Below are 11,925 nucleotides of genomic sequence, written 5' to 3' on the forward strand. Positions count from 1 at the left end.
CTCTCGTCTTTGGACCCGTGTGAAGCCATCAGTGTGCACCTGCGGGGTTGTTGCTGAACCTGGCTTGGCTCCGAAATGCGTACACGTTGCTGCATGATGCCCAAAGTCGTGGTAGCACAGGCACTTCCTTGGCTGCCCTGTCATAATGACCTGTTGCCTAAAGGGGTGCCCGTTTGCCTCAATCTCTACGAATTGAGGGATATTCTTGACCTCTTTCACTGTCAGCCGTACCTTTGGGACTCTTACTGCTATCACTGCATCCGCGAGAGATGGGGGAAGAATAGTGCCGAAGAGCTGTTCAAAGTCTTCCACCAATTGGCGATACTCTATCGCCAGGCCGGGGAAAAGAAGGGTAACCAGGTGCTGAAGAAACCTGTTGTGGAGTGCAAATTCCTCCACAGTAAAGCCATTGTACCAAGGGACCACGTATATGACCCCCTTCATGGATGCAAATGGTGAACTAGCAAGTAACTCGCGGGTTGCATCTGTCGAACTGAGCCTAACCATAAAGATCCCTTGGCCCATTAGGACCGCCTTTGCGATCTACGTTGTGCCGATGCACAGCGTGGAGTGAAGCTAGTCCCGAAGCTGGTTCCTAACTGGGGAATGTCCTACCACCTGACCAAAAATTGTTGTTTCCTTTAGCTCCAGCTCCTTAGCTTGGACGGCTACAAGCTCCTCCTCAGAGAGGACGACACGCAAGGTGTTTGGTTGGGGGGCACTCGCTAAGTGCGCCGGCGTCTGACCAGAGGTTTCCATTGCGTCACCCTTTTAAGAAAACTACCAATCACGTCACGGTGCTACTTGAGGGGGAAAGTTGCTGCAAGAGAGGGAGCAATTGGAAGGGGGGGGCGGGGGGGGGGGGGGGGGGAACGTTCCATATGGAACATTGTTGCTTCAATAAAGATTGGTATTCAAGGAATGGATGCCATGAGATAAAATGCACTAACTCTTTCTCAAAGAACAAGGGTTGCTTTTGGAGATCACTGGCTAAAGCTAAGAGAAGGACGAACTAGAAGATCAATGTGGATTGTTGCAAATCTCTTGCACATCGTAGATCTGAAGAATAGAAATAATCCAATGGCCAATCCTAGCAAGCACGGGTGTCCGACTTGTGAAAAAGAGAATGACATCTCGCTCATGAAAGCTTGAAATGGAGTGCAGAACCTCTTGAGTTGGCCCTTTTGTATCCAGAACATTCTCCTCCACATAGGTAGGGATAGCTCGATGATTATGCTCAACGTATTCTTCCAAGAGGGTGTTCGTGAACTCCAGCAGTTGCTCCCAGTTTGGTTCTTGTAGATCTTGGGAAGTAGAAGCCACGTGAGCATATCAGTGAGACAGAGAATTACCCATGTCAGAAGCCTCACGAGCAGTAGTAAAGTCATCATCAAGATGCTTGTTGCATTTGACAGATGACTGAACATCAAGCAAAGGCAAAGCCATCTCATCATTTTAGGTTATCATGTCTTTTTCTTCGATTGCATTTTCTTCCACTTCCATGTTTGGACCTGGGGCTGCAAGCAATGGGTCCATAACAGCTTGATGTAGGGCCTCCATGAAAGAGGAGACCTGTCATCTCTTTCTTCCTTCATCTCCCACAGGTTGCCTTGCCTTGATATGCAGCTTGCAAAGCAAGTTTGTGGGGTTCGTGTGGTGCGCATTCAGGGACAATCGATGAAGAATAGGATGTGCACGAGTATCAATGCCCAGCCACAACCATGGCAGCATGCGCAAATAGGTTGGATAACAGGGCAGTACCCCACGTAGGCAGGGAGGCCTTGATAGATAGGTAGGAGGATAGGTGGCCTCCACAGATATGTAGGGAGGTGTAGTGGCTCCTTGTGTAGGTAGGCCAAACTCACATGGAAACTCCCAAACTCAGACAAGTAGGCAAACAAATCACAAGCAGTCTGCAAGGGCAGGATGGGCAGGCAAATATGGCACGTGAAATTTGCAGACATGGGACAGGTAGTCCTGCAAAGCGGAAACCCTTGGTGAGAACATCAAGGGCTTCTCACATCTCTCTCTCTCTCATTGTGTCTCACATACTCACTGGATGGGGTTAGATGTACATGGCATAATTGTATCTCACATGCATATAGCCTCACATCCCTAGATGGACATACTTGTATCTAGTGAGAGCTGACCCGGATGATGATGTCTACACTTATTGCACATTTAGATAGTATTTTCATGTTCACTTTTCACTTTCGTAATATCATGAGGATATTCCTTTGTACATGGATGTGTTATAGGCCAATTTGGTCTTTAGTAGATGTTAATAATCTTTTTTTTTCGTGAATAAGTGTATATTAATGTATGGAAACGTTAATATCTCTCTCTCTCTCTCTTTTGTGAAGATACTTGAATTAAGTAGTAAATATTTACATCAGACCATCAGGTCAGCAATCCCATTGTATCTCTTACTTTCTATGAGGACCTGACAAAATGTAGAGAGAGAGAGAGAGAGAGAGAGAGAGAGAGAGAGAGATTCTGGGGATGCTGGCACAATTGGACCACTCGAAATGCCTTTCTTTTAGATTCCGCCTCTAATGTACCGAAACACATTGCCCAGCTTAAAGGTCTCTTGCATTGGCAGATAGATCTCATTCGGCACTCGGACTTGCCCCCTCGGGAGGACTTGCTTACCTGGAATATGGCAATTTCCTTAGGGTCTTTGCCATCACTTGTGTAACTTTTGTGTGGCTTACTATTGGGATCTTACACGTTCGCTTAGAGCCCTCGTGTATCCTGTAATCATGAAAACTTGTACTCTTTTTTCGTAATTAATACAATTACCTTTTACGAAAAAAAAAAGAGAGAGATTCTTTTACAAAAAAAAAAGAGAGATTCTCGTAAAAAGAAAGAAAGAAAGAAAGTTATATTAACATCTACAACAGGCCAAGTTGGCTTATGAGACCAAAATGTTGCATACAAAATGTCTGGGAGATTTCAAAAGTCCCAGTGAAGCTAACATTTATGCTATGTTGAACTAAATTGAGTAGGTAGAAAATGATATCTGGACTAGATACAATCTAGAGGTACTCCCAGTGCGGTGTGGAACTGCTCCTGGGGTGTTCATCCTAAGATGTCCCCATGGGTCAGTCTAGCATGGAGAGGCTAAAGCGGCGGGGTAGGGCCCTCCGATGGCGGCGTAGTATCCCTTGTATCTTCGACCAGTGTCTTCTGCGGGGACGGGAGCCGGCGGGGCGTGGTCGCCGCGCTTTACCTCTCGCTGTGGCTATTTCTAAGGTGGTCCCCGGGGGCCGGGAGGCCGGTTGGGCTGGTAGGGCCTCGGTGGTGGGGAGGGTAGCTGATATTTGGTAGAAGTCGTTGAGTGTGCGTTGGTCGGTGGCTCCTTGTCTTTGCTCCGTGGTTCGTAGGAGGTGGTCTCTGTGGCGTCGTATTTCCAGTAGAAAGAGCCCCAGGCATCTCTGGTCTTTGAATTCCATCACCTTGGGGAGTGATCGGAATCCTTCGCTGAATAGGCAGTGGAAGCGTCCCCGGATTTCGTAGTACACTGGGCATCTACAGATATAGTGTTCCTCTGTTTCTGGCTCGAGATGGCAGAGCTGACAGATTCGCTCTTCTGGGGGGAGGGTGTTGGCCCCGTATCTGCCCGTTTCGACCCGTAGTTTGTGTGAGGACGTGCGGATCTGTCCGATGGCACTTCTGACCTCGTGAGACAGGTGTGTGTCCATGTAGCTTGGGCGGGTGATGAAGCCGTCCGGAGAGATATGCAGGAAGTGTTCTCGGTAGAAAGCCTTCTTGGTTCCTAGTTCCGATGTGGGGGTCACCCATGTCCTGGCGGTGTCTGTCTAGATGATATCCATTCTGGTGATGCGATTTACCTACTCTCGGCTGAGCTCCAAGTGTGAGCAGTCTAGGCTGTATTGTAGTGGGGGGAGGTGGTCCATGTGCAGGCCATGGAGTCGTAGCCAGGTCTCTATTCGGGCATACCAGCAGTCAGTGTCCCCTTGTGTTACTAGCTGTTTGGATGACTTAAGGGCGAGTGTGGGGTACCGGTGCCGGGCCAGGTCCCATATTCGACGCAAGAAGGTCACAGTCTGGAAGAGGGCCTCAGCCACGAGGGGCGATGCCCCCAGCTCTGCGCGGATGATCTTGTGTGGTACGGAGGGCTTGCTTTGGATCATCCGTGAGATCATAAGTATGAAGCGTCTCTCCATCTACTCCCACCCCTCATAGGTGGCCTCCTCCTTAGGCAGTGGTTGATCTTGTGGGGCCCTCCGCGTGTGGTAGAGATTGGACCCCCATATGGGAGCCTCGTACAGGAGGGCTGGTGTGATCAAGGTGTCAAAAAACCAGAGCTTTGTCCGGGGTTCCTACAACTGTATGCCGGCACATTGGTTCTTCGTTGACCCGAGGGCTGCATAGCCTTGGGTTAGTCTATCTTTTGCTCCTTTTCTTAGGGTAAATCTCAGTACAGAGAATGTAATCCCCAGATAGACGTATCTTTGGACCACGTCGACGGTCTCTCCGCCGTATGTGAGGGGGGGTACCGACCGTCGGACCCATTGGGTTGACGTGTTGAACACAATGACCTTGGTTTTCCCCAGGATCACAATTAGGTCTTTGTCTTGGCAGAAGGCCTGTAGCACATCCAGTTGGCACTGTAGCCCTTCTAGTGTATTGGAGATGAGGACTATGTCATCCGCATATAGTAAGATGGGTATGAGTGTCCATCCCAAGGTCGATCCCTCCTTGCCCAATCTATCTATGTACTCTAAGATCTCATCAATGTAGAGGCCAAATAGGGTGGGTGGGAGTGGGCATTGTTGCTTGACTCCAATGGTGTTGGTTATCTCCTTTGACAGCCCTCCTGGTGTCGGAACTTGGCCCGTTATCGTTTCATATAGTGCTAGTATCCCCCATCGCATTTCGGTTGGGACCTCCAGTTCTTGTAGTCTCTACGTGAGCCTCGCTCGTGGGACTATGTCAAAGGCCTTGCGGAAGTCCACGAGGCAACAGTACACCGGTCTTCCGTGTGCTCTGCCCTCCTCTATGATGGCTCTCAGTGTGAGGATATGGTCAAGGGTGCAGAACCCCCTCCTAAACCTTGCTTGTCTTGTCATCCGATGTTAGTGTTGCTGTGCCCACTCGCCTAGCTCGTGGTCCAGTATAGATCCATATAGCTTGGCTAGTACATGGCCAACCATGACTGTTCGGTAGTTCGTGGGAACGATGGAGTCTTCGACCTTCAGGATAGGTATTATGGTGTTGGCTGACCAGCTGGCAGGGAAGCCTTTGCATAGGGCTCTGTTGAACATGTGTGCTAGGAGAGGTGCCAGTATGTCTCTGGCATGGGTCAAATGCTCTGCTACCAAGCCTTCGTGGTCTTGGGCACGGCCATTTTGGAGTCTATCAATGGCGTCCCAAACCCACTCCGTGCTGAAGAATGTGGATGATCTCGGTCTGCTCCCTTGGGGCCGGGGTAGTTGGGGCTGCTTGGGTACTTGGTATAGTGAGGTTGCATATGCATTCCAAGTGTCGGGGGAGGTGATGGGCGTCTCGGCTTGGGGTTCTTAAAACGTATTTCATGCCTCTTTGCTGTCCTGTCCTAAGAATAGCTGGTAGAATTCGTGCTCCACATTTGAGAGGTAGGCTCGTTTCTTCGATCGCACTAGACGATGGAAGATCAAGTGTGCCTGTTTATATGTGTGTACTCCCCGTGCTTCGTCCTGTTGAAGACGAAGCTAGGTTTCCCTGCACTCTGCGTCGTACCAGCTCTTCTATGGGACATTCTTGTTCGTAGGGGTGGAGTGGGGGAATGTGTGGGGGAAGTATTCGGCAGCCGAGGTGTGTACTGTGCCCGCCAACTCTGTTGTGACCTCCTCCATGGGTACATGGGGATCCATTTCCTGCAGGCTCCAGTAGAGATGGTTGGAATATGCGCTCGCAATTAGCCGGGTAAAGTGATACCTGGGGAATCTTGGGGGGTTGCTTTCTGGGGGGGTTAGGTCATGCCTGCAGGTTATGTCAAATTGTAGGTAGGCATGGTCAGCAGCCACTGCGAGTGGTCGAGGTGATATTTTAAAGGACTGGATGTCGCGGATAAGTGATAGAGGGCCGAGGATATAGTCCATTGTGCTTGCTCCCAGTTCCTGTGTGGGTGCTCCATGTGCCCCCCGTCCGATGCAATTGGCCGTGTGCTTGTGTGGGAAGCATCTGAGGGCATCTGAGCCGGGCCATGTCTTGAGACCGTTGAGGATGGCTAGTCTGTGTGCCCCCCCTAACGCCAGTAGGTATTCACCATATTCGGTGCATTTAGTTGTCCTGTGATGCCCGGTTGAGTCCTATCTCCTTCAGTGTGATCTCTTTGTATATGTGGTCTTCGCTCTCAAAGAAGGGGGTCTAGCTCTATGCTGTGTGTGCGTTGAAGTCTCCGGCCAACATGACCTCCCCCAAGCTGGAGTAGTGCATAGTGTCCTCGTACAGTGGTAGGTATGGTGACTCGCCCTTCGGTGATGCGTATGGGGAGTGTGCTGGTGGGAAATAGCACACCGCCATGTATATGTCTCTGGGGCGATCTGTGTGTATTCGGATCCACATGAACCGGGCTTCCTTATCTTTCCGCATGACTTGCACCATGGGCTGTAATTCCTCCATGTACAACACAATCACTTCTATATCCCCTCACTTCTGGTAAGTAGGTGCCTGGGCTTTGGTGGGTTTCTGTGTAGAGGACGATGTCCTTGTAATCCTGCATATGTTTTCATAGCTCCGTTGCAGTTCCACACTGCAAACCTCAGGTGGGTCTCATACGCCGCGCCCTGTCATTGGCGTTTATCTGTGATGATGACACAACTATCCTTGTATACTGCCCATTTTTCCGTTTCGCGAGCCTCCAGGATCTGTAGCATGCATTCTTTACAGTGTGCCACCTGTGCGTGTGTGAGGTCATGCTCCAGGTAGACTTTTTCCCCTTTTAGAGCTGTCCTTTTAGAGACAAAGGCTCGTCTGGATTCTAAGTTTGCAAATTTGAGGAGAGAGGCCTTTCCTTGGTGAGGTCTTTCCCTACGCACCATGCATTCTCCACTATTTGTGGGTCCTCTACTCCCAGCTTTTCACATATCTGCTTGGCGTCTGCCAGGGGGCTATCCCCTTCCTTCCATCCGACCACCCGAATGTGGAGCGCTCTAAGCTTTCTCCTTTTCTCCTCCTCCATTGCTGCATTCACAAACTCCTCCTTCTTTCTTGGTGACTTCTTGGCTACCTCAATCCATCTGGAGTTCTCGGCAAGTTCGGCTTATGCTTGTTTCACTATATTCGCCCATGTGTTGAGCTCCTTTGTTACTTATGTCTTCAGCTCGTTGATCTCGGTTTGCACCTTGGTGGGCGTTGTTTCGGTGATTTCTCCTTTCTCCTTCTTGAGTAGGTCCAGCTCGTTTCTATATTTATCGAGCTCGTGCCTCGGTTCTTCGATCACCCTGTTTCTCTCCTGGAGGGACATTTCAATGTCCACCTTCCACGAGGTGAAGTGTGATGTGATTTCAGCGTAGATTTCGTTCTTCCATTCTTGCACTTCGTGCTTATTTCCTCCTTTATTTGGTGTGCAGTTTTCGCGCACATTGTTGCCATGATTTCGTTGATGTTGCTGATGTCTTGGTCATGCGCCTTGCATACATCTCAGAGGGCCTCCATGCCTTTCCTTGTGTGGTAGTCTGTCACCTTGTCGATGCTGCTCCAAATCGCTGAGTATTTCTCATTTTTCTCCCCTCTTGTGCGGTTGCCTCGTGACAGGTATGTCTTGCTCGAGCCCATGCCTTCCTCACGGTTCCTGGGCTTGCTTAGAGGATGTGTGCATCTGGCCTCATTGTGGTGGCAGATGTGTGATGGGCGGTGGTGGGAGGTGGCGGAAAAGTTGGGTATTGACAGGGCTAGTGGTGGCGGTGTGATATGGGTACCAAGTCCAGGGCGTGAGGGAGGCCTGTAGCAAGGCGGGGGAGAGGGGGGCGGCTGCTACGAAGAGAGGAGAGATGGCGAGTGCTCTTGTCGAAAGAGCAGGGAGGAAGATGGTAGGGGCGGGCTGGCGTGCGTGGTCTGGCAACTCGGGCGGTATGGTCCAGTTGTCGACTCGGATGAGGAGCGTGGTCACGTGGAGAGGGGACGCCCGATTGTGCGAGGACTCGGACGAGGGCGGTTACTCCGACGAGGGACGTCCGATTGTGGGGTCTCGGACAAGGGGTTTAGTCCACGTGGTAGTGTCCGAGTCAGACGAGAGGTCGTCCGATTGTGAGTGGACTCGGACGAGGAGTGTTGGGGATTCTGACGAGAGGTTTGGGGACTCAGACGAGCGGTTGGTCCAAGTGGGCGTCGATGGCGTGATGGCGGAAGTAGGTGAGTAGGGCGATGGCGGGAGCGAGATGAGCCTTGGTGGGAGGGAGTCAGTGGCGGGAGCCTCAGTGCAAACCACAACCTGGGTGCAGGAGACGCAGTCCTGGGCAGAACACCACGACTGAAATGAATGCTGAATACGAAGCTGTGGACTGATTAGTCTCTGCATGTAGCTCTGCACATAGCTCGAAGCACAAGGGAGGGCACAAGATCAGGCTAGAAAGATGGCAGTACCAATGTCGGAGAGAAGAGGGAGTAGTGTGTGCTGAATCTGCAAGAAGAGAGAGAGAAGCATCGATGGTGGACCTGTGGACATGCGTTCTTGTCTTCAAATGTGCTCCCCCTCACCAACGGTCGTGTGTTTTTGCCTTGCGCATTGCCTAACACCTTCCATCAGACGAGTGTAGGGTTTGTTCTAGAGAGAGAGAGTTTCTCGGATGATCCGATGGTTGTATGTAACAGAATCTCTCTCTCTCTCTCTCTCTCTTTTTCGTAAAAGATAATTGTATTAATTACGAAAAAAAGGTACAAGTTGACATGAGTACAAGATACACGATGGCTCTAAGCCATCGAGTTACAAAAGTCATGGCAAAGACGCAGAGGAAATTGCCATATGTCAGGGAAGTAAGTCCTCTCGAGGGAGTAAGTCAGAGCGCTGAATGAGGCCAAATCAAAAAGAAAGGCATTCCAAGCGGTCTAATTGTGCCAGCAGCCCCACTATCGAAGAAAGTGAAACAAGATCTTCATATGCGATTGAGCTGGTGTGGGGGATTTGGGCTATAGAAAAACCCAATGAAAAGGGCTTACGGAGAAACCAACCGCTGCTCGCCAAACCGCTAACAAGAGTGACCATATATTCTTTGCGGGAGAGCAAGAAATAAATTGATGACCGGCCGATTCCTTACTGGTGGTGCAAAAAAAACAATTGTCGTTAGAGTTGCGACGCTTGGAAAGGGCGGAAGCAAGAGGAAGACCACCAATCATGACCCTCCAAAGAAAGACCTTGCATTTGAAAGGTGTCTTGTTCAACTAGCCCTCCATCACAGTTGCCTGCCACCATGACTGAGATTTACGCAATCCCCATACAGTATTAGCTTTAGTAAATGGCGATTGATGATCTTTAATCAGAAGATGATACACCAGGTTACCTCAGGCCTTTTCCAAATTCAAGTGACCTGCAAGGTTCCAATCCTGCCAAGGACGATCCAAAGCAAGGGTAGGAAACGGTTATTTTCCTTTGAGCACTAGCAAAAGCTGTTCCCATAAATCATAGTATCCACGAGGGATTCTGAAAAGCGTCCTGGCTGTACAAAACGATATCAACACATTGCAACTGGCAAGGGTGGCATGTGGAACTGAAGTCAAGCCCAAACCTGCCATGCGGTTAAATTTTGGTCTGGCAAGGGTACCCAAGATGCCTGACAATGGAACCACGGGGAACAACCAGTCCCTACCAGCCCAATTACTATAAATTTGACTCCGTGCAACTGAGAATGGCTGATTTGGAATTATTGATATGAAGACCAAACGCCTGACCAAAGAGCGTCTAAACATCTAATGCTTTGCGAAGATTATCCTCTTCCACCCGCACTTTCATTTCGAGCATCTCAGGAAGAAAATCATCATTCTACATTATGTACATGTGATCCAACCACGACCATGTAGTTGCATATTGAGCAAAATGAAAAGTAAACCCTGTAGAAGAAAGGTGTAGCCAAGATCAGTGATCTTGCTTAAGTACGACAAGAGCAAATGCATTCCACACACGTCATTTCGGAGCTTCCATCACCGAATGTTTTGATGTGGACTGTGAATAATCAACACACATATTAAAATCCCCCATCAAAAAACCGCGTCTGTCAAGTGACAAGGAGGGCTGCAAAGTATTCCAAAGATCCCGAAGGGATAAAGGATCATTCGGAGCATAGAGGCCAAGTAACCATAAGATCTCTCCTTCAAATAAAACTTCAATCACCACAAAACGGCCATGTACATCATTTTTAAGAAGAACAGGCTGATATTTCTCATGTACAATCATAAGCACACCAGAATAATGCATGGCATGTGTTCCCTCATAAAGCAAGCAAAACCCATGGCAATCCACAACTTTTCGTGCTTCACAGTGACTCTTGTGCTCAACAGCACACAAGGCATCCCATTGATTCTCATGCAATACAGTCCACATGGCATGTTGCTTATGGCGAGAACAAATGGCTCGCACATTCCACATGGCGATCTTCATGTGTATTCAAAAAGAAAATCAGGTACGAGGCACAGCTTGCCTCGATTTAACCTTTTCTGCTAGAATGTCAAGGACTCCCTCATCCAAAAAATCAACTAGCACGGCAAAAGAAATCTGACGGCCAGACTTTGAGGTAGACGGTATATCCACTGTCTTGGGGATGGAACAAGGATAACAACGATCCCATGGGGTAATCACGTTACCTCTAGTATCAAAAGCCAACTTAGCTGGTGGACCCTTTGGACCGTCTGTTTATACTTTCCTAGTAGGCTGATTACGGAGAGCAGGAGAAACCATAGCACGAGCAGTGTGCTCTGAACACAACATTTCTTTCCTGCACATGTAAGTGTCCATGGAATCTTGTGAAGCAGTGGGCACATTATCCGCCATGCCAACATCAAACCTTTTACCTTTTTTTGCACATACATCTACCCAGTCATTGCCACGAGAATCCAAACCCGAAACATGTTGTTTACCTTTATCCAAAACTTTAGGTGGCTGGATTGCATCGTGTGACGGAGCATCAGGCACCATATCTTCCATGGGCAGCCGAAGATGCTCAGCATCTGAAGTCGGTTGCTTCTTTGGGCATTAGTCATAAAATGCCCCAATTTTCCACACGAAAAGCAATGCTCGGCAAAGTTACCCCATTTCAAGTGAAAATGCAAAGGATGCATGTCAAAGCAATTAAGACATAACCAAGCAGGCCTTTTCCTAGCAGTGTTCCATAACATACACAAACGGTTCTGATTCATGGACCTGAGGCTCGGAGGGACCAGAACAGTGCCCACCATGGCCATGGCATCCTTTAACAATGGCCAATACACAGCCGGACAATTTTCCACTTCAACCACCACCGGGCATTCACTTTGAAGCAGGCATTGAAACTTTGCCATAGGGCGCCATGGCACAACATGGACCAAACGGCGATCAAAGAACAATGGCAGTTTATAGAGGAGATCAGCATGATGCTTCTCAAATTTCAACAGCACCTCATAAAAGCCTCGTGGCCGAACAGAAATCTCTTCAACACACTCCCCTTGTAGCAGACTGTGCAACCACGGGCGAATACGAGAAAGCACTGGGATCTTACCAGTGAAGAAGAGGATAACAGCCCGATCATAAAACATTGAAAATGAGCGCAATACATTTTTCGGGTCCACAGTGGCTTCCAGGACATCTTCAGTTGCAGAGTCAGAAAACGCTTCATGATTATGTGAAACATAATCACCAAAGCAGAGTGTTGGTAAACTCCAGCAAATGCTCCCAGTCAACATCGTGAGAATCTACAGAATTAGAGGCAACCTGAGCATAACAGCGTTCCT

This window comes from Lygodium microphyllum, chromosome 30 (genome assembly GCF_053477565.2).
Source record: "Lygodium microphyllum isolate KBCC chromosome 30, Lygodium_microphyllum_v1.1.10, whole genome shotgun sequence".
NCBI classification, from domain to species: domain Eukaryota; kingdom Viridiplantae; phylum Streptophyta; class Polypodiopsida; order Schizaeales; family Lygodiaceae; genus Lygodium; species Lygodium microphyllum.